The sequence below is a fragment of the Thermobia domestica genome, chromosome 2 (assembly GCF_964235325.1).
Source record: "Thermobia domestica chromosome 2, izTheDome1.hap1.1, whole genome shotgun sequence".
NCBI lineage: Eukaryota > Metazoa > Arthropoda > Insecta > Zygentoma > Lepismatidae > Thermobia > Thermobia domestica.
This window is the reverse complement of record NC_137455.1, coordinates 381722543-381745760: the sequence shown is the minus strand read 5'-3', so window position 1 is coordinate 381745760 and position 23218 is coordinate 381722543. Positions and strand designations below refer to the sequence as shown.

The 23218-nt window shown below is 35.3% G+C and overlaps 1 long non-coding RNA gene across 4 annotated transcripts in view; it reads left to right on the top strand.

Annotated features, from left to right (window-relative positions):
• The window catches only part of LOC145678875 (uncharacterized), a 747802-nt gene that overhangs the window by 424203 nt on the left and 300381 nt on the right, over positions 1-23218 (top strand). For all 4 annotated transcript variants that reach the window (XR_014130472.1, XR_014130475.1, XR_014130474.1 and 1 more), the window contains exon 2: positions 7426-7478. This is a non-coding gene — a long non-coding RNA (uncharacterized LOC145678875). The remainder of the gene's footprint in view (positions 1-7425; positions 7479-23218) is intronic.

Below are 23218 nucleotides of genomic sequence, written 5' to 3'. Positions count from 1 at the left end.
AATGTAATGTTATTAATGCTTGCCAATTAAAGGGTTAAGTTGCTTTTTTAAAAGTATATTTTTATTCTCTCTTGTTAGCGTTTCTTATAAATTGAATCTAAGTTCAATGATTTATCGTAGCTGAAATAGAGATGTCCTTAATTAAATAGAGAAACCTGTTGGAAATATAATCTAGTTCCCTAAGGATTACTTCTAACATAAAGCTTAGCCTATAAATGCATAACATCGTTTCTATTTATTTTATTTTATTTTATTTATTTTTTCATCTTACCATCTTTACATATTGTCCTGTTAATAATAGCTATATTGAAACGCTGCACAGCTACAGAATTAGTCTATATAAATATTTACATATTTAGTTATAGCTTTGTTCCTTCACAACTACTGTTCACATACATTCTTTTATTGCGCGGTGGCTCAGTGGTAGAGCGTTCACCTCCGGTGCTTGGGATCCCTGGTTCGATCCCAGCTTGGGCCGTGTGGACTTTGTGGTGGACAAACGGGTCTAGGTCAAAACCCCCACAGCCAAAACCCCCACACTCAAGAAATGTCAAAACACCCACACAAACGGTCATAACCCCCACACAAATGGACAAATCTCCCAAACGCACGAACGGTCAAAACCCCCACAGCCAAAACCCCCACACTCGAGAAATGTCAAAACGCCCACACGATCGGTCATAGCCCCCACACAAATGGACAAAACAGCCACACATAGCAACGGTCATAATCCCCACATAAATGGACAAAACTCCCACAAAATCGGACAAATCCCCCACACTCTGAAATGATCATCATTTCACGTCTTTGTTGCGGCTCTTTATGACGCCCAAGAAGAATAGTTGCAACATCAGTTTAAGTGGAATAAAAAATGTTATTAAAAAGTACAAGGGCAATACATGAGTATGGGGGTTTTGTCAATTTGTGTGGCAGTTGTGACTATTTCTGCATTTGGGAGTTTTGTCCATTTGTGTGGGGGTTTTGTCCATTTATGTGGGGATTGTGACCGTTGCTATGTGTGGCTGTTTTGTCCATTTGTGTGGGAGTTATGACCGTTGGAGGTTATGACCGACTACCAGTGTGGGGGTTTTGGCTGTGGGGGTTATGACCGTTCGTGTATTTGGGAGATTTGTCCATTTGTGTGGGGGTTATGACCGATTGTGTGGGCGTTTTGACATTTCTTGAGTGTGGGGGTTTTGGCTGTGGGGGTTTTGACCGTTCGTGCGTTTGGGAGATTTGTCCATTTGTGTGGGGGTTATGACCGTTTGTGTGGGTGTTTTGACATTTCTTGAGTGTGGGGGTTTTGGCTGTGGGGGTTTTGACCGGTTCCCGGACAAACACCGTGCTTGTGGGTTTTCTCGGGATTCTCCCGTTTCCTCCCACTTTCTTAATTCCACCACTTCATTCATTTCTCATCATCACCGTCTCCTTTAGCCTGACCGGCATAACCGTCGGACGTAAAACTTAAAGATTTCATTTCATTTCATTTTTCCATTCTTTTATTATATTTTTTAAAGCAGATTCTTTGGTTCTCGGTCAATTTGCCCGTTTTCCCATCTTTTCGAGTTTCTCTAAATGTCATGCTAAAGAATCATCAACGATTAGTTTCTCTGCAATCTCTCGTGACGTTTTCCGCAAATCTCTTCGGGGATCTGCTTCAATTCCTAATCTCCAAAAAAATAAACGACGTTAGTGATGTATCTTCTCCTCCAAGCGTAAATCATCACGACAAAATTTTCAAAATCAACCTTCTGATATATATATTTTCTCACATTGTTCTAATTGAACCCTCACTTTCATTAATGTTTCGAGTTCTGTGTATTCCTCTCCAACCGAATTGAAATAGTTACGCTGAAATTGATTTTGCATAATCGTGTTTTGGCTTTCGATGCAGTTACCGTAATAAAGTAATAAGAAGAAACCGTAATAAAGTATAAAACAGCTGTCCCAAGCGAGATAAAAGTTTTAAAATTTCCATGTTGCCCAACAACCTGTGGTTGAGGTGAACAAGAGAGAGACATCTTCTCAGGAATGAAAATGAGTAAACAGTAGTTCTTATGACGTATACGTATATCTGCAAAGTGCTAAACATAAGTTTTCGGATGATATTAACAAAGGCATACAGTCAAGGGCGTCGATTTCTCTGGAAATTTGGGGGTGCCCATTCAGATGCAGAATGCATATATGAGGATTTTAAGACAAATTGCATTCAAATTATGTCAAATATTGTATATTCATAAATACAATGAGGGGGCTAAATGAGCTTTGGAGGGGCCCAGCTCCCCTGGGATCGGCGCCCTTGCATACAGCCAGTATGTTATATAACCACTGATATGTGTCGAAGTAAATATACTCAATTTCCTGTGTTAATTTTGTGAAACGCAAGCAAATAGAACACGGGAATATCCTCCAGTCCTTGAGAATGTTATATACTTGAAAGCCTCCAGGAAATTGTCACTTCATTTTGCACCGTGTCAGCAATGCTGGATTTAGACACGAACCGCCACTGGTCTTGTTACTAAACTAATCTAGCAAGAATGTTGTTTACTCTATTTCTTAAAGTCAAGTACAGCAAACTCAGATTATCTATTCTCCGTACTATCTGCTCTGATTAAAAAGAAAGAAAGAAAAAAGGGAAACTCCGTCATAAAATAAGGAATATTTGTAACAGTTACAGAAGAACGTGATTGTGCGAAACAGAAGCGGTCATCCACAAATCAACCTGGAATGCTTAAATGTTTTGGGGGTTGCATATTAGTGTTACGCAAAATGCACATTTATGAATGAATGGGGTGTGAATAGTCATAATTGCCTGTTAAGATGTTAATGGATTAACTCCATTAACGAACTCGGACGAGATAACCACTCTAGCTATTTATTGCAAAAAATATATATAAACAAATAAATAAAAATTAGCTATTGTTCAAGTCTTGTGTGGAATAACAGACGGACGGACGGACAAACATTATATTCATACAAAACCCACTAACGTGATGCTAATAGATACTAGTAAACTTAGGCATAATTATAAAAGAAAAATCGTTCTAGATTATATCTATATTTGACACATATAACCTAGGAGCCAAAGGTCCGTAAACCTCAATATCTCACAACCCTGTATAGTAGATCAAGGTCTGTAAGCATACCAAGTTTCATTCAGATTGTATAAGTTCGGTTGAACTCGGACGATGTTGGCTGGAAACTCCTTATGACTGGCTTTTCTAGAAAAAGTCAATTGAAGAACGAAAACCAAATGATTAACACTGGAATTCACTTAAAACAAAAGGCAAGAATAATTGTACATGAAATCCAATGGGCTAAGAAAAATTATAATGGCGACGTTATTTAACACCATTAATTAAAATTTACAATAATTTGAGGCAAAAAAAAACTTTTTATTTATTTTTAATGGACAGTATTGTGCCATACTTATTTAATGAACTGAAAAAACAAATTTTAATAGTCGATAAGAAAGATAACCTTTTATTGGGAGATTTCACAGGCGTCTCTGGCGGGGGGTCTCCCCCCAATATTTTGAAGTACAAAATATTCAATATTTTATTCTAATTTAATTTATTTACTAACGACAGAATATCATATAAATAATAATAATTATATTTATTTAGAATATAATATTCAGGCTGTGAAACGATTGTAATCGAGTTCTTGATATACCTCAGGGGGTCCGTGAAGGTAAGCAGAAAGGTGGCAAATGGAATCGAAGTTAATAAACAGGTTGGCTAGGTAGTACCATTTAAATCACCTTCTGTGATATCCCCCCCCCTAATTTTACATGCCAGAGACGCCAGGGGGAGATTTGTACTTTTAATATAATTGACCGTTCCGATTCATTTGCTGAACTACTGCTCTTGAATTCAATATATAATAACAGAACTATATTACAAACTACGGATTCACACGAAAGTTTGTAACTGGCTTCTAGTAAGATGAAACTACTAGGGAGAAGACGAGTCAGTTCGTGGAAGAATTAATCACAATTCTGACTTAAGGTTATAACTTATGCGTTCCTTCTTTTATATCAGTTATTACAGTTGGTAGACCATCTTCTAATATAGATTTTATTATTATAAATTTTCCTCTTTGATTTTAACTTAAAGGCCAATCCTGGAAATGAAATGAAATGAAATCTTTTAGTTTAACGTCCCACATTTATTCCTTTTTTTTTTTAGGCTAAGTGAGACGTTTAATTAAGGCAAGTGAATGATAATGGAAGAATCGATGGAATGAGGATTTAGGGGAAAACTAGAGTACTCTGAGAAAACTCACCGTTCGATTTTGTCCACCACAATCTTACTTTTCCGGGATCAAACCAGGGACCCGGAGTTAAGCGCTCTACCACTGAACGACTGTGTTCCCTTAAACTATCGTGAAATCTGATCTATAACTACAAAAAAATGAAATCTTTCAGTTTTACGTCCCACGGTTATGCCGGTTAGGCTGAAGGAGACGGTGATTATGAGAAATGAATGAAATGGTGAAATGAAGAAAGTGGGAGAAAATGGGAGAACCCCGAGAAAACCCACGAGCACGGTGTTCATCCACCACAAAGTCCACACGGTACGAACTGGGATCGTACCAGAGGGATCCCAAACACCGGAGGTGAACGCTTTACCACTGAGCCACCGCGCCCTCCTCTATAACCACGAGGTAGTAGTTGAGTCAGAATACACATTACATATTAAAAACTTGGATATTTTTATTTAATTATCTTTCTAAAACTTTAAAACAAAACTATTACAAGTAACGATGTCTACGCCTATAGACGAATGGTCTGCCGTCGTAGTCGAGTGGTCTGAAATTTCTGGAACTGATCGTGGGTTCGAACTAAGATAAGGATGTTTTCTACCGTCATCGAGCTATCATTAGATCGAAACAAATCCTCATTATTGGATCTTAGCTAGTGGCTCGATGATCGATTTTGGATTGTTAATACCCATATCCCTTAGGATTCTACTTTATTACAATCACACTGGGGGCCTTATAAGATTGTAATATTACTATGCAGTCCGTTTTCCCGTTACTTCACACGATAACTGTTGGACGTAAGCGAATTTTTGAACTTCGTTTTCTGCAGTACATAGCTATAGCAATTATTCTGACCGAGTTGGTTAGTGATATCACTCCGTTATCATTTTCAAGGTTAACGGTAACCTTACCGGTTGCTACTCATATTTATTCATTCATAAATGTGCATTTTGCGTAACATAAATATGCAATCCACAAAACATTGAAGTATTCCAGGATGCATAACCATCTAGATAAATATTTAGGTATTCTTAATCCTTATGATAAACGGAAGCCCATTCATTCATAATTAACTTACACATGTCGCTGATCTTCTTTACAGACCTTGGCAGGATTTACTTATTTATCTTCCCACTTTTTAGTGTAACGTCCCACGATTATGCACTGGGGATGATAATGAATGAAATAGTGGAATGAAGAAAGTAGGAGGAAACGGAAGAACCCCAAGAAAGCCTATGTTGATAGTGTTTGTCCACAATCAAGCACATTTGGCGGACCTGGGATCGAACTAGGTACCCTACCCACCAGAGGTAAGTAGTCTACCACTGAGCTACCGTGGCCCCTCCCTTCTTGTTACAACTAAAAGTCATGCCACACATGCTTCCCAACTGACATTCTATGCACCCCAAATATTTTCGATATCTCCATTCCTTCGTTGCACCAGTATTTAACTATCTCCTACCAATCAGCAATGTAGTACTTAGAATATTAAATAAATCAATTGTAGTTTCTCTGCAAACAATGTGAAACCAAAAATCTAAAACAGAGTCCCTGTAATCAATCTTGGAAATTCTCCCTCATGTACCGCCCGCGCGCCCGCTAGAAGTAGAATGAATTTTCGCAGATGATTGTTGGTTGCTTGGATTGTAGATTAGCGTCTCTTTCAGCACCGAGGCTATATGACACGTAGACCTACAGCTTAACGAGGGATCCAAACCACAAGGGGTACATTTGACTTCAGCTGTTAAAAGACCAGAATACATTAATTATATGGGACATTAAAAATTTTGAAATGTTATTCTTAAATACGTAGGACATAATATAACAAGGGAGCGCGACTACTGGGTTATTTTATATGTAATTAAGAAAAACCCTTTATCACTGACTTAATAATTCTATTCTTAAAAGTATTACGTAAGTTATACACTTAAAATATTAAATATTAATTAATTATACAGATTAAATATTACGGTTAAAAATATTACATATTTGCCCTCGAATCATGATTCCTTTTAATTACGCACTATGAAGTGATTATAATTAAAACTTATATGTAACAATTTTACAATTAAATCACCTTTAAAATGGTTTACTATTGGCGCATTTACTCTATACACAAGGGCTATTTTTGTTTCAACCTCCGAATAGAATTGCGAATGAGGCAAAGCTTCCTGTTTTTTGGACGTCATTCACTTTATGAAATTTGGTAACACACAAAATTTCACCTTTTAAAATTGAGCAGTAATTACACAGGAAAAGTTCATCATTAAATATCCAATTAATGTCAATTGGATATTTGCGTACTTAAACTTGCACGTATAGTTTTTGTGTTGGGACTTTCAAAGCAAAATAATACTTCGTGCTACACTTGAACCAAACACTAAATCATTAAAAAAGAATAGACATGTTTCGCCTAAAAGCAAACAAAATTTAATTATCTCTAAAATATTGCCTTAAATGTAATTGTAGATTACAGACTAATTCAATCTGGTTGTCTGGCATCTATACTGAATCTGTATCATGATGTACAGTTATTTGTTTTCAATCCCTAAGGATTTTTTTATTCACTCTGCCCTGATTCACTCTACGAAGTTTTCTATTACCTACACATCGCTAGCTTTACAGAAAGGTGTATCCCTCAAAGATCTGACTTCTTTTTTAAAATACTTTTTTTAAAAAGAAAGTCATTTATCCGGTTTACTGCGAATTCCTCACAATGGTACAATAAATGGTCCTAATTCTTATAAAATACTTGCCAAAGAAATGACGTTAATACACTGTATTTGTGCAAAGAAGGCTGTAGTGTGATTTCATGGAAGATCTCATCCAACGATACAATTAAAGTTTCAGATTTCCTACTTACAGTAGCTTTATTATTACTTTCTTCAGAGACGGATCTAAAGGTAAAAACTGGGGGTGCAGCTAGAACCCAGGCTATGATAAGTATATCATGAATTCACTATAAACTTTCAAAAATATTCAAATAATATTTTAAATTATTGTCTCTCAAAGAACAGGGGGCTAGGCCCCCCGGCCCTAGGCTAGATCCGCCACTGACTTTCTTCCTCATTTTCTATGAACGCTAAAATTCTCGTAATTAATTTTACTCATAAATAATATTAAACAGTTACGAGAATAATATTTTTGTCTCTTTTACAGGTAGTGGTGTTGTCCTAAAAGTCATGACTTCAGGAACGGAACGGAATACCAGGGTAAGCACTAAGCATTTCTCTTCAAATTTCTCTTACGTTAATTAGTATTCCAATTTTCTTGTGTGTATTTGTGTGAATTTTATTTATTTATTTTTACTTGAAACATTTATTGTTAAAATACTAACTTTAAGTACGCCCCTGGGTGTCTGCTCTGCCAACCACAATGCGTTACTTGTTTTAGAAGAACATGGAACCAGAGCCGTTGCAATCAGCGGGGCCCATAGACGAAGGGGCTCAACATCCGCTATTTGAATCTTAGTATGTACTAGCAGAATGTCCGTTCTCCGCATGGAGAAAATACGTTTCATTTTGGACATAAAGCGCACCAAAAATGTCACAAATCAACTTAGGGACCCCAAAAACTATGAATTCGATACTAATATCGGTCATTTTCAATTATTTTTACATGTCACCTTCCCCCTCGGTGCTGAAAGAACGTTAAACTCAAAGTCAAAACGAGTAGTAATAAGGGCTGAATTTGGATTTAAACGGAATTGCAAGTGTCACTGTTCTTCTCAGCGACCCCGAAAACTATGGTCGCGTATCATTTTATCGATCATTTTTATATGTATCTCCCTCTCTCCCTCCCCTAAGTTGTAAAGTCAAGTGAAATGATAAAAAAACATTCCAGGCCCGAACCTCATCTATGTTGAAAATTTCATCGAGATCGGTCGGGTGGATCAGGAATTATTAAGTCACAAACATAGTGACTTTCACAGACACTAATTGTTTGCTTAGCAAAACCATATATTTTCATTAAAAATTAAATGTGTGTTACAGTTTCACCAACTAACTCTTTGGCTTCATCAATTATATAAAAGATTGTACAATTTTCTTGTATCTCATAGTATCTGATGAAGCCAAAGAGTTAGTTAGTGAAACTGAAACACATATTTAATTTTTAATGAAAATATATGGTTTTACTTAGCAAACAATTAGTGTATATGTAATTACATACAAAGCAAAGCTTCTACTTATGGAAAATAATCACTTCATTTTGTATATTGAAGATTACTGACTATTTAAATTACCCTATTATTCATTTTGTGTAGGGGTATGTGAGTTATCAACATTAATAAAATTTCAGATTAGTAGCAAACTTATTTTGACACTTTTTCAAGTTAAACACCTTCAGCTTAGACTAGGTCCTTCAATCCAGAACAGCATAAAAGTCATTGAAGCGACATAACCCGGCAGCGTTATTTCAGATTTTGCTTCGGGGGGTCAAAACCCTAGATGATAGAAGACTTTCAACTTTTTTATTGATATATTATGGTACTTGTACCGATTATGGGCCGGGTCTCTAATATGGCCCACCCACCATATCTCTGCAGACTTACGTTGGTGCTACAAATGACAATATAAATTATGTCCTCTGAGCCGCGCAACTATGTTTACGCTTGTCATGAGGACATAGTTTATATTGTCATCTAGTAGCACCAACGTAAATCTCCACAGATATTGTCTGTGGGCTATATTAGGGACCCGGGCCATAATCGGTACAAGTACCATATTATCTTATAATTAAAATGTATACATATGTTAAACTCAGGGGAGCAATTGCCCTACCTGGAGCCCCAAATGACGCCCTTGCTGAAACCGATCATCGGTATATCATTACGAGAAGGATTAAGAATTACAATTCTGGGCTGTCAGCGTTTATGGCCGTGTTAGCCCGTTATGTATGAGGGAATACGTCCTTCGGCGATTATAGTATCCGAGGAAAGGGGAGGAAGAAAGCGGTCTGGGACCTTTATGTAAGGTACCATCCCGACATTTGCCTGGTGTGAATGAGGAAAACCTAATTCAGGGTGGCCGGCCTGAAAAAGCTTTTAACACTTTTACGACCGAATGTCTCCACCCAGAATCGAACTCTTTACGATAGTTATCAAAACTTTATGCGTTATATATTTTTGCTGGAATCGAAATATTTTATTTATTTTATTCATGGGGTCTGTTCATGGGTTGCAGAGTAAGAGTGAAGAACTGTAGCAAGGCGTCCCGAGAAGAGAAGCCATTGCAAATCCAATCGGGGTACCATATATTTATGCAACTCATTTCAAATTAGAGAAAGGCTCGTTGCTATTGCTTCCGGCGAGGGTCAGGTTATGGAAGCCTTGTAGGTGTACCCGTTTCCTGAATATCTCATTTATTTCATAATTTAGTTTTATATTTCAAGTAGCAATCGTAGCTCTCTTCAATATAAATGTTTTACAGTATTTAGATGATTTCTTTAAAAAAATCACTTATTGTACACATGCACCAGTGCCTATTGCAATATCCCCTCATATTAGTAAACAAAAGCACAGGGCTCAGCACAAGCACCAGCAGAAAGCTGACATATGCCATCACCACCATTGAACACAAGAGACACGAAGAAGATTCCTTCGACCTCTCCGCAGGATCCTCTTCCGAAGACTGGCTTATAAACGGACACCTCAAAGCAGAAGACAACTGTTAACTGCTCATATCTTACCTATCTCTCCAAGCTGCAACGGGCGAAAGATACTCCCCTAACCTTATCTCTGAGCTGTAACGAGCAGGAGATACCAACCTACCTCTGAGCTGCTGTGGGCAAGAGGTTCCTTTAAACCCAGCTATAACGGATAGTCATTCTTAATCAGCAAATCTCAAACCTCCGAGCTGCAAAGGGCAGGAGGTCCAATTATAAAGGGAATAACTTTTTAAAGACTTATTTATTTGTAATCTTGTATAAACATATTTTATAATAAAAAAAAGAGAGAAAACCCGCGTTCCGTTCTCTACCGAATATTATACTACTGTAAACGCGTTAATTGGGGGACCTCACAAATAACCCCTTGCACCGGGGCCTAGAAGAGATTTTTTACGGCATTGCTTAGAACGCACAAAATTGGTGAGTTCCTTCTGGAATGGCCTGTATTTTAATTTTATATCAGCCATGGCCATCTTAACGTATTTGCCCGATGGTCACTTGCTCTGGAAAGAGAACAAGCAGAATTACATATATATATTACGTGAAAAATTTAATCAGAGGAGACCGAACAAACTGGTTTGCCTACGGTTCAATAATGTTGTTAGGACGGCACTAATATCCTTAGATGAAATAATTGCTTTCGAGTGTACGCACAGAGATTATTAAGAATTAGAGAGAATATATGAAACACGAAATTGACCTGACAATTATATAACAGACTGTCATGATTCCGTTGGAAAACGTAAAATCTTACCGTTTGAAAGTTGTGAGGAAATTTCTACCCTCCTCGACTTTTTTGTTTTGAGAGGGTGTCGTAAAAGTGCTGTCTCGTCTCTTTCTATCGGATTAACTCTCTCTCGTGTCAAATTTCGTCACAAAAATTCTGTCTCGTCTCATTTTGTAGGTAACACTCAGTATCTTTATTTATAATATAGATATTATTTTTCAAACATAGTTCGGAAATCATCTTCATCGTTATTTTTATTTATTTATTTATTTATTTATTTATTTATTTGCCATCAACACAACAGGCATAAGCCCAATTATAGTGTTAGTGTATTACATAATACATTTAAAACAGTTTTCTTAAACATAGAGTTCATATTGCAGATGTCAATTTCTTTGTGTTTGATACATATTTTGTTATAAGTAGAACACATTCTCCAAATTGGTGATTTCAATAATACGTTGGTCCTTGCTTTTTTGCAATAAAACAGACCAGAGTTATTAGCACGAGTTTTAAGTGTCGGGACATGAAAATTTAACGTTGATATGAGATCCGTACAATTAAATTCGTTTTGTACTATTTTATGGAGAAAAATCAAATCTGTCATATTTCGCCTTTGTTCAAGTGTAGGGATACAGAAGTTGTCTATTAATGTTAGATAATTTTCATAATATCACGAGAACATCGAGATTGATCGATTCCAGTTGTCTTGTACGTCAAGTATTTGATAAATTTAGATTGGACCTTTTCCAGTTGGTGTCCGTATTGCTGTTGTGATGGGTTCCAAATCACAGCAGCATATTCCAGTTTTGATCGGACATAGGCATAATACATTTTTGTTAGTGTAGTACTATTGTTAAATTCCTTTCCAGTTCTAATTATGAATCCTAACATCTTGAGAGATTCGTTAACTATGTTCTCTATATGGTTATTAAATGTCAGTTTCGTATCAAATGTAACTCCAAGATCTTTGACTGAATTTAATCTATTTAGTAAGATCTGATTCATTGAGTAATCAAACTCTATTGGACTTTTGTTTCTGGTAAACGATAAAATGTTACATTTGTTTATGTTTACATTAAGTTTGTTAAGAGAACACTAATTAGCAATATTTTCCATGTCACGTTGTAAATCAAGACAGTCATGGATGGTCCTTATCCTACCGTATATTTTGAGGTCATCAGCAAAAAGCAATTTGTTACTTAATAATATATGATCAGGGAGATCATTATTGAATAAAAGGAACAATAATGGACCTAGATTGGAGCCCTGGGGAATTCCAGAATATGCAATATAATCAGATGACTTATATTCCTTGTAGATAACAGTTTGTTTTCGATTATTTAAATATGATGAAAAGAACTTGATCAAGGGAGAAGAGAAATTATATTCGCCTAGCTTATGTAATAGTACCTTGTGATTGACTCTGTCAAATGCCTTTTCAAAATCTATATATATTACATCAACCTGACATCCTACATCTAACGAACTTGCTATAAAGTCTGTGATAAGTGCAAGGTTTGTTGTTGTTGATTTGTGTGGGATAAATTTAAGTATAATTATATACTATAATTTAATAAGTAGTCTATATGTGTATGCAGCAACATATTGAACATCTTACACTAAAAGTAAAAAGTTGTTACCGAAGGTTTTCTCCGGGAAGACGTTGCACCGCGAAGTTTTGACCAGGCAAGTTTTAATACCGTGAAAGTTTGAACGACGAAAATTTTGGCCAGGCGAGAGTTTGCCCAGCAAATTTCTGGCTGCGACATTTCGGCCTCGAGATTTTGTACCCACACCCTATGGCCAGCATCACACTTCCTGACACTTTCAACCTCAGGTTTCTCGAGGACATTGAATCTCTTGGCGCAAGCATTTGCGGAGGTCGGACATATCAGCTGGCTAGTAATACTCGTGCTTTTTGATAGGGGCAGGATGGCTGGGTCAGCACATCGGCTCCTTTCTCTGTTAATGCTGACTCTCTAAATCGGAGTTCGCTTCTTCCGTCTTTCAGGTATAGCTCCCCAGTTGTCTTCATGACGCTGGTTGCATGTTGAATGAGCACGAATGATTACTTATCTTTCTTCTGACTAGACCTATTACTACTTGAGTTCACTGACCTCATCAAAAGTGGGATTACACATCGTCGCCAGGATATTCATAGGCTAGCTGGTCTGTATTTGAACATGGGTAGAACGCTCCACGGAGAATCGAACTCCACCCATCCATTGGGATTAGACCGACTACACTCCAATGATGTAACTTGTAATAATAATATACATTTCTAGTGAAGTCAGATGACAGTTTACTATGAAAATAGAGCGGTGGTTCTTGAGTTAAATATTCCCATATACACACAGTTTTGTGAATTAATATAGATGTACTTTTTAAAGTTTTTTTTTGTTCCTGAAACAAAGAAAAATATAAAATGGGAAAAACTTAAAAAGAAACATTTTGAAAAGTATTGGTTTAATTATCGTTGCTCTGGTTAAGTCCTTTGTGGAGCTGAATTGAAGAGAAAATTTTCGTTCCCGCGCGAATTAAGACGCTTGAGACGGGTTAGTGGAAGCGAAATTGAGTTTAAGCAGAGGAAAATGTTCAAAGTTTTGCCTGCCAGTCTCTGCTCGAGTCGTCAGCTCTCTTAATTTCGATTTAGATTGTGTGTGTGTGTGTGGATGAAAACTTTGGTAGTTTCTGGGTCTCGTTTTCCCGCCTGCAGAACTGCACCAACTACTCGGAACGAGAGTTCTGCCTGCATTGGCACCAACAGTATTTTGAATCAAGTTGAACATAAAAGAAAGGGAAAAAAAAGCAAGAAAGTTAGTTCATACATTCTGGCCTTTTCTAGGGAAGTGAATTTACTTACTCCAACAGACAGCTAATAATTGCTGCCGGAGAGAAAACGCTCTCAACGCATTTTCGAATGCGTTAATGCCGATAAGAAGAAGGGAAAAAACTGTTCGTCATCTGGTGCTAATTTGCAACAGTCTCCTCACTTTCGACATTTCTCTAATTCGCATCTGTCGATTTTGTCTGCTCTTTCAAGTTCTCTTCCCTCCCCCGTCCCCCACTTCCTTTTGTTCTTTTGTAGTTAGAATTCAATAACTTAAGTTTCCCTGTTGAATTCGCTGGGAAACGAATCAAAATGAGGTAATCTTAATTTTGTGACAAGTAAATTTGGGTAGATATTCTACTTGAATTACATTGACACTCTAAATAGTCTCTACGCTATATTCTTAAGTTCATAACAGTCACGTAAACCCAAAAATATTGTTCTAATTAGAAGGCAAACCGCTTCTTGCTCGCATTTATAGCAGAAGTTTTGGAGTAGATTATACCGTATATATTGTTCTGCAGATTACAGGGTGTATACATATTTTTACAAATTGAATTTTCACCATTCTTTGATGGTAGTTATTCAAGTTACGGTTTAAACTTGTTTCTAACAAATTACAGGTTATCGATTAATTTTAATTTCAGTTTTATTAAACTATTAACCAATCTTGTTTCCATTTTCTGCTTTAAAAAATGTATAAATCAAATAAAACTACTAAAGAACTACCTCTCTTGCCAATGATGAAAATCCCCATCAGGAGGACACCCACTGGATCCAGACTGTCCAAAATTTCGTAACTCGACTAACATTTGTAGATCTTCTTAACAGAATTATACTTGTTTAACAGAGAAGTGATTGATATATGATAAAGATTCGATTTTATGCCTCATCTGTACTCTTTCATTTCTTATAAAAATAATTAGTTTTTATGATAAAAAGGTCCATCTTAAACACAAATTACATACACTTTCTTACTAGGCTGTCTATAATCTTTATTATAAATTAACTAGATATGTTACAGTTTCGGAAGTATATCACTTCCTTCTTCAGACTAATTCTCCAACTGAAATCATAAATAATATTATATCATTACATAAATAAAAAATGATGTAATATTATTTATGATTTCAGTTGGAGAATTAGTCTGAAGAAGGAAGTGATATACTTCCGAAACTGTAACTTTTCTAGCTGATTTATAATAAAGATTATAGACAGCCTTGTAGAGTTTGTTGTGAAAGAAAACTTGTAAAAAGTGTGTGTAGTTTGTGAATAATTAGTTCTGTAACTTTTTCTAAAAAAAAAAAAAAAAAAAAAAAAAATAGGTGACAGTAATTAACAATTACTTTTCTTTTCGGGTGCAAAATAAAAACAGGTTCAATATTACATAGACGTATTGGATCTCCCTTCCCCAAAATACTTTGGATCACTCCCAGTTTTTTAAAAACTAATTTGTGGACGCGGGAGCCAATGCAACTTTAGTTAAACATTTTCTCCCATGACACAAGAGAAAAAATCGGAATGTTGCGATATAAATCTTTGTTTACAACTCAGATACTATTGACCATAAAGATGTAATTCGTTGAATGTATCATATTACAAACATTACTTAACCGTTTAGAAGCATCTTTTATTAATAAACTTCTGGTTTGTTACACAAAAAGATCAATTAAAAATAGTATACTCATATGAACAAATGTTTATAATTACCTCTATGAGACGTCATTGCACTGCATTGTCAATGTTTAAGATTTATTGCTTTTTCAATTACTTTTTGCTAATTGAGCGATCTAGTGACAGAGGAAGGTATGCCATAAATCTTGAAATTTTCAGTTTTTGCCATTTCTTGTCTTCTACTGCCGTATGTCATCTATCATGTGAACTAAAATCACGTGACATAGCTTCCGCGTTTTCTGCAGCACATATTCTGAGTTCATAAATAAGTCTTCAGCAGCATTTTAAGAGTCTTCATCCCGGCGAAATTAAAATACCGCTAATTTTACAGTAATTATGTGATATCTTCAAATAGATAAAAGATAATCGAAATGTGGAACAAGAGCGCCCTACACAATATTATTTTACATGAGAAACCGTTATCACGACTCACTTATCTGCTTTCGAGTTCGGGCCATTTTGAAAATCGGCTTTTATTTTCGCGTTTCTAAACAGCTGGAAACGGAAAACCACTAGGTGACTTGTGATAACGGTACTTCACGCAAAATAATAATATTGTCTAGGGCGCTCTTGTTCCATATTTCAATTATCTTTTATCTATTTGAAGATATCACATAATTACTGTAAAATTAGCGGTATTTTAATTTCGCCGGGATGAAGACTCTTAAATGAGAGAAGAAGCAATGCCACTTAGCGATGGTGTGCTGTACGGCAGTAGATGAGGTACCAACACTTGGGCAGTAAAACAGTACAGAATGATATTGCAATATCTGGTTACGAAATAACTCCTGTGAAATTCGATACAACACTACCAAGCATACTCTTCTTCAAATACGCCTATTTTGACATGGAACGCTTCAAGATACCATTTCGTTGCACCAACACCAGAAGATATATCGTGGTTGATTATCCTTATGTGACTACACTATTTCAAGAAGACACTCTATTCACATGGACGACCCATATTAGCCCTGAAGTTAAAAGATCTCATGGTAATAATGCCTTGAGATACTCGTCCAGTTTTTCATGGTGTTTACCAAAACTAACATCGCTAGAAACAATGGATAGTGAAGATACTCGAGAAGACATGATGTTTTTCTTTAGTTCATATGTAAATCAGTGAATACTCAGACAAAAATATTTAAATCATGTTAAAGCTCTTTGATATACTATATTGGTTTCTTTTCATATAGGTTTACTACAAACCTTATATCATGCAATTCATAATAAATGATTTTTTACATTGAAATTCGTATTTTTTTTCCTTTTGCATAATTTACCTAACAATAAGTTAAGAAGTAGAAAGCTGACTCTTTATTACACAAATTATGATGCAACACAATACTTTAGAAAACTAAGTTTATTTTCATCTCTTGTCGAAGTGGCATAGCTCCCTTCTCTTATTAGACCCCATAATTATTTCTTAATTATCGTATTTGTAATTTCTAAACTAAACTGTACTAAAATTGTGTAATTTAGTTGTACAAACATTAAGAAAGAAAAATTGTTATCAATAATATCTTAATTTTTAAGATCCAAATTTGAGGTCTCTTTTACTCGTGAATCCATGGACAAATATTATTAACAATAGTACCAATGGATTCCGTATCCACAAATTAGTATAAAAAATAGAATTTTATCCAATCATGGTCACTTTAGCATTGGTATGAATAATAGTACTTTCTCTGCGAAATCTCCTATCCAGTACAAAATACTACTGACTCAAATAGCCAGTGTTTTGAGATGTCTTCGTGCCTGCTTAGTTACCCCTCTAATCCTACGACGTAATGATTTCTTTGAGTGTTCTTTGATACCCCAGTAAGTTTTATTTATTCAAGACTGATAAATGATTAACTAATTGACCATTGTTTTAAACTAAGTAACTAACTCTATGATCTATTGAACCGACTGATAAATGATTAACTAATTGACCATTGTTTTAAACTAAGTAACTAACTCTATGATCTATTGAACCGACTGATAAATGATTAACTAATTGACCATTGTTTTAAACTAAGTAACTAACTCTATGATCTATTGAACCGACTGATAAATGATTAACTAATTGACCATTGTTTTAAACTAAGTAACTAACTCTATGATCTATTGAACCGACTGATAAATGATTAACTAATTGACCATTGTTTTAAACTAAGTAACTAACTCTATGATCTATTGAACCCGGAGGATCAGTGCTGCATTCATGAAAGTTCTCCATTGACTTCTATCCTTAGCCGACTGGATCCAGTTTCTACTTTGTATTCCTATTTCTGCGAGATTCATCTTAATATTGTCCTTCCGTCTGCGCCTAGGTTTTCCGAATGATCGTTTTCCGATTGGATTTCCAGTTGAAACTTTGAAAGCGTTCCTACTTTCTTCCATTCTGGCTATATGACCTGCCCACCTCAACCTCCTAGACTTGATGACGCTAATAATGTTTGGTAAACCGTATAAATTATGCAATTCTAAGTTAGGAAGTTTTCGCCTTTCCCCATTCCCGTTTCTCTTGGGTTCGAATATACGTCTCAGGATCTTGTTCTCAGACACTTTCAGTCTTTGTTCTTCCTTCAGACTAAGCGACCATCTCTCTCAACCACACAGGACATCATGCATGATCATAGTTTTATATATTTTAAGCTTAAATTCCTCGACAGAATTCCTGACGACAAAAGATTTTGAATTGAATAATAACACGAATTACTTGCTTCTAGTCAACATTCAATTTCTTCGCCTTTGTGGTGTACAAACGCCGTGCTCGTGGATTTTCTCGGGGTTCTTCCGTTTCCTCTCACTTTCTTCATTCCACCACTTCACTCATCTCTCATGATCACCGTCTCCTTTAGCCTAACCGGCATAACCGTGGAACGTAAAATTTAAAGATTTCATTTCATTTTTTCAATTTCTTCGTGAATATGGTTTTCGTTTGTTAATATTTGTAAGTATCCACTTTATCAAAAGTATTATTTGATATTTTAACACATCTGTAATTTGCAGTATTAGAATCCTGACGAACCTCCATGTATTTAACAGTCTAAATTTTTTTTATCTATCTCAGAGTAAAAAGTTGTATTAATTGATTATTATTTTAAATTACAGAAACAATTTTATGTACGTGAAAGGTAAAAATGACATCCATTTGATTACTGTTTTCAATAATAATTATATAAAATATTTATATATTCGAGAGCAAAACGTAATGTTGAGGACCCATCACGGCAAAATTAAAATATCGCTAATTTAACAGTAATTATGTGATATTTTCAAATAGATAATCAGAAGATAATCGAAAAGTGGAACAAGAGCTCGCTAGACAATATTATTTTACATGAGATACCGTTATCACGACTCACTTATCTGCTTTCGATTTCCAGCCATTTAGAAAATCGGCTTTTATTTCGCGTTTATAAGTGGTTGGCAACGGAGTTACTAGGTGACTCGTGATAACGGTACGGTACTTCATGAAAAATAATAGGGTGTATTGTCTAGTGCACACTTGTTCCACACCTCGATTATCTTTTATCTATTTGAAGATATCAGATAATTACTGTAAAATTAGCTGCATTTTAATTTCGCAGTGATTAGGTCTCTTAAATAACAAGGAAATTTGATATTCAATATTGTTCTAAATTATATGTTAATTTATCTATTTGAGAGTAAAATCGATTTATTAATTGATTGTTATTTTAAATAACGAAAATTTTATCTATTGAAGAATGAAAGTTATCTAGTAATTGAGTATTTTTTGAAATAACGAAAAGAACACTTTCCGGTCAGACTGAATTACTAATAATTTGTTGAATTTCTTCAGAATATCAACTCTTATCACTGTTATTTCTTACAGTAGATTAGGGTTAGCTATCTCTTAATTGACGTAACTCTCTCAATTGCTTCATGATGATGGTCAATGCGGAAAAATATGCTTCGGGAAGAATATAATCCCAGACGAAATGCAGCAAACGTATGTTTGCTTACTGTTCTGATATAAGGAGTCCGAAATTCTTGAGAATGTAGATATAGTGGATAGATTGTTGGTCTTTTTAAGAAGTCACCTTTCAGAATTGGTTTCTCTATTGATCTTTCTACCTTCCTCTGAGTTTCAGTGGGAAAATATCACGCATGGCTGTATCTATATATTAAAATGCTAGATTTATATATGTTTGCGGTCAATAAAAGTTTATATGTTTGTGGTCAATTCTTTGGACAATGAGATCTCGAAAACCACAAGTGCCAAAAACGTGCCGTTTTCGCTGGTCGATTCCAAATTTTGTGTAGATTTCCCGCTTCTCATTCAAATTTTCAAAAAAAAAAAACTGTCTTTATTTTTCTATTCCACATTTTAGGCATCGTTTTGACCCTATTAGTTTAATATTACCACTAGGACGTTAAGATTGATATCCTTGTGAAAGGCAACCAGTAGATTAGCTACGTATAGCGGGTTGATGGACATTTCAGGCGTTTTGCTTCAAATCTGAATAATAAAACCTATTGCAAGCTGGCAACTTCGAAGGCTTGTGGACCCACAATGAAGCGTACTCGGATATGGAATTATAAGAAAAAAAAATATTAGCATTTGGTATCATCTATCACTTGTCCAAGTTTCCCACAAACTCATCCCAACATTCTATATATTAAAATACTATATTTATAAGTTTGTCTATAGCAATTCACTTCCTTTGAGGATCTTGCTGTGCTTTACTTGTGTTCGTAAAGGGACTTGCACAGATATAGTGAGACGTGGGAAGGAGATTCATGCCCATATTAGAACTATGCAATGTGTAAATAGCGTAGGTTTAGCTAGTTTAGCTAAAATATTAAAAGAAAAATCTCAGTATGTGTTTCAGAATATATAAATTTTGAAATTATGTAATAACTAATTGAAGAATTTATCTATTTGTAGATACATTAAGAAAAGATTTATATATCCATCTAAAATATTAATTTTAAATCCTTTTTTTCTTTGTCCAGAATCATAAAGTAAGGATTTTTTTTTAAAAAAAGGAAAAACGATTATCACTCAACGCTCTGGCCAAAATTCACCCCTGATAAAAAACAATCTACTAGTTTTAACTTATTGAAATTTCCATTAAGAATATATTAGATTGTCTTATCACTGTGTTTGTACTATCTTCGCATAAATGTTTTGTTAATTGATTGTCAATTCTAATTTGATAATGGAAAAGCCTTTATTTTTTGTAGTATAAATACGGTTATGTGATATGATAATGTGTTGTTCTGTTTTTATGGCACAATAAGTGAATGAGAAAGATTATAAAAGTTGACATTAATTAAGATTTATGGCTAGTGATGACGTCACGCGCTCACTTCTTCATCTTCTACAGAAAACCCGTCGTGTAAAAAGCGCGTTCCACAATGATGATGATTACAGAGAACACCAAGTAGATGAAAGTTTGGTATTGTGTGCAAGCCATACTATTATCAAGAAACTAGTGCGGAACCCTGTTCACGTATATTCTCTATGTCTTAATCAGAATCTGTCCTGATAAGAAATCTCTCTCTCTCTCTCTCTTGGTATATATATACCTAGAATACAGAGTTGGTGGACGGAATGAAAGAGTTGAATGGCACACTGCATTCTCTCCACATCCCGTTCGTAGGATCTTATTCTAAGGATCCACTTTTTTGCGAGAACAACGACGAATTCTGTACAATGGGAAGATAATAGAGAGGCGTTTCCGGGGCTTACCAAACTCTGGCTCTCAATGAGGGTAATTTGGCACAGTCCAGGCCAAGCAAACGTTTTTTTTTCCTCTTTCTCTTCTGAAAAATCTAGTTATAAAAAACGGAATAAAAAATCCGTCGCATCAGCGCATGCGCACGAAACTTAGCCGATAATAAGACAGAAACCTCAGTCGGGTTCATTCAAGAAATTACTACCCCCCACTCTTTACTCCTGCCACCGCCCCTGCCTCAAAAGAGAATGTGAGGTTCATTTGTATACAAAGACCATGCATGATATAGAACAGAGGGTTTTACAGCGAATCGGTACTCCGGTGCACAAACTACCGTCGTTTCGTCCCGTTGTATAGCTCAAAACATCGCAGCTGCTGAACGGACTCGGCTCTCGTTCCTAATATATATGCAATACGTATAACCATCGTCCCTGAAATGAGGGACGTACGGAGCGGTAAAAGAACTCAATTTTGTGGAATTCTTTTAACAAATTTCGGTAATTTGCCTGCCAAGATATTTTCCCAAGTATTTTTCGCTACAGGAGAAAAGAATAATAATATTACACCAGGATACGCAATACGAATTTTATATTTTATTTTTCAGCCTGGATTTTCTAAACTTTTCTTCTTTGTAATTCATATTTGAGTTAACTTCGGTTCAACTAATTCTCAAAGTTATATATATTAAACATTTTTTTCATTTACTAGTTTTCCTTTTCGCCTCCCACAGCTTCTTTTACTGGCACAATATTATGGTTCTTTTCTAGGATTAAAACAGTAATCAATTCGTATTTTACTTTTGTCATTTAATTGGTAAGAAGTTCCTGTTAATTCAAACAATACTCTATTCATTTCCTAGCATTTAATAGATAAAAATCTCATAATTTAAAAATCCGTACTTTTTCTGAACCCTTTGTTCTACGAATATATAAAATCCGATATTTAAATCAACGCTGAATTACTAGAACAAGAATTATAGAAAAACCAAAAATAGATCAAAAGATTGAGATCTTCGCCAATAATTAGTTTTTGGATCAGGGGCCACAGAATTTTTGAACGGCACCTAAATCGAGTTCTCGTTATTTTCTACAGAATAAGCACATCATACTGAGTTAAGTGATAGTTTAGGTTTGGCTACATTGTATGTAGTTCTCCAGATATAAGGCCTAGAAGAAACTTTTTGTTGAAATATATTGGATATTTTGGGCCAATTGGATCAGGGGCCACAAAATTTTTGAACAACCCCTAAATCAAGTTTTCGTATTTTCTTTGGAATAAGCACGTCAAACATCAAGTGATAGTTTTGGTTTCGCTACACTATATGTAGTTCTGCAGATATAAGGCCTACAAGAAATGTTTTGTTGAAATATTTTGGACGTTTTGGGCCAATTGGATCAGAGCCCTAAATCGACTTTTCGTATTTTCTACGGAACAAGCACACACATCATACTGAGTTCAGTGATAGTTTTGGTTTGGCTACATTGTATGTAGTTCTCCAGATATAAGGCCTAGAAGAAACTTTTTGTTGAAATATATTGGATATTTTGGCCCAATTGGATCAGGAGCCACAAAATTTTTTAACAACCCCTAAATCAAGTTTTCGTATTTTCTTTGGAATAAGCACATCAAACATCAAGTGATAGTTTTGGTTTCGCTACACTATATGTAGTTCTGCAGATATAAGGCCTACAAGAAATGTTTTGTTGAAATATATTGGACGTTTTGGGCCAATTCGATCAGGGCCCTAAATCGACTTTTCGTATTTTCTACGGAACAAGCACACACATCATACTGAGTTAAGTGATAGTTTGGATTTGGCTACACTATCTGTAGTTCTCCAGATATAAGCCGTACAAGAAAATTTTTGATTGAAAGATGTCGGATCTTGAATCAGGGGGCACAAAATTTTTGAACGGCCCCTAATTCGAATTTTCGTATTTCTATGGAATAAGCACACAATATTGAGGTATGTAATAGTTTGGGTTTGGTCACCCGATGTATAGTTCTCCAGATATAAGACGAACAAGAAAATTTTTGTTTGAAATATATTGGATCTTTTGATTCAAATTTTATCCTCGAATAGATAAAATTTTTCCTTTTATTAAAAGAACATTCACGATCATATATCATTTTCAGATTTGATCTTATTGATACTCCAAGATCAGTTGTAGTTATGGTGAACTCTGTTGCAGTTGTATGTCATTAATATAATATTCCAATTCAAAGTTATTTCGTTAACTTGTATAAGACATTACATTGCACCTCTCAATATTTAATGGTAACTTATTAAATGTGCACTATTTATAAAATGCATTAACGTTATTTTTCAAACTAACGGAGTCTCTTTTCGAATGTATGGCT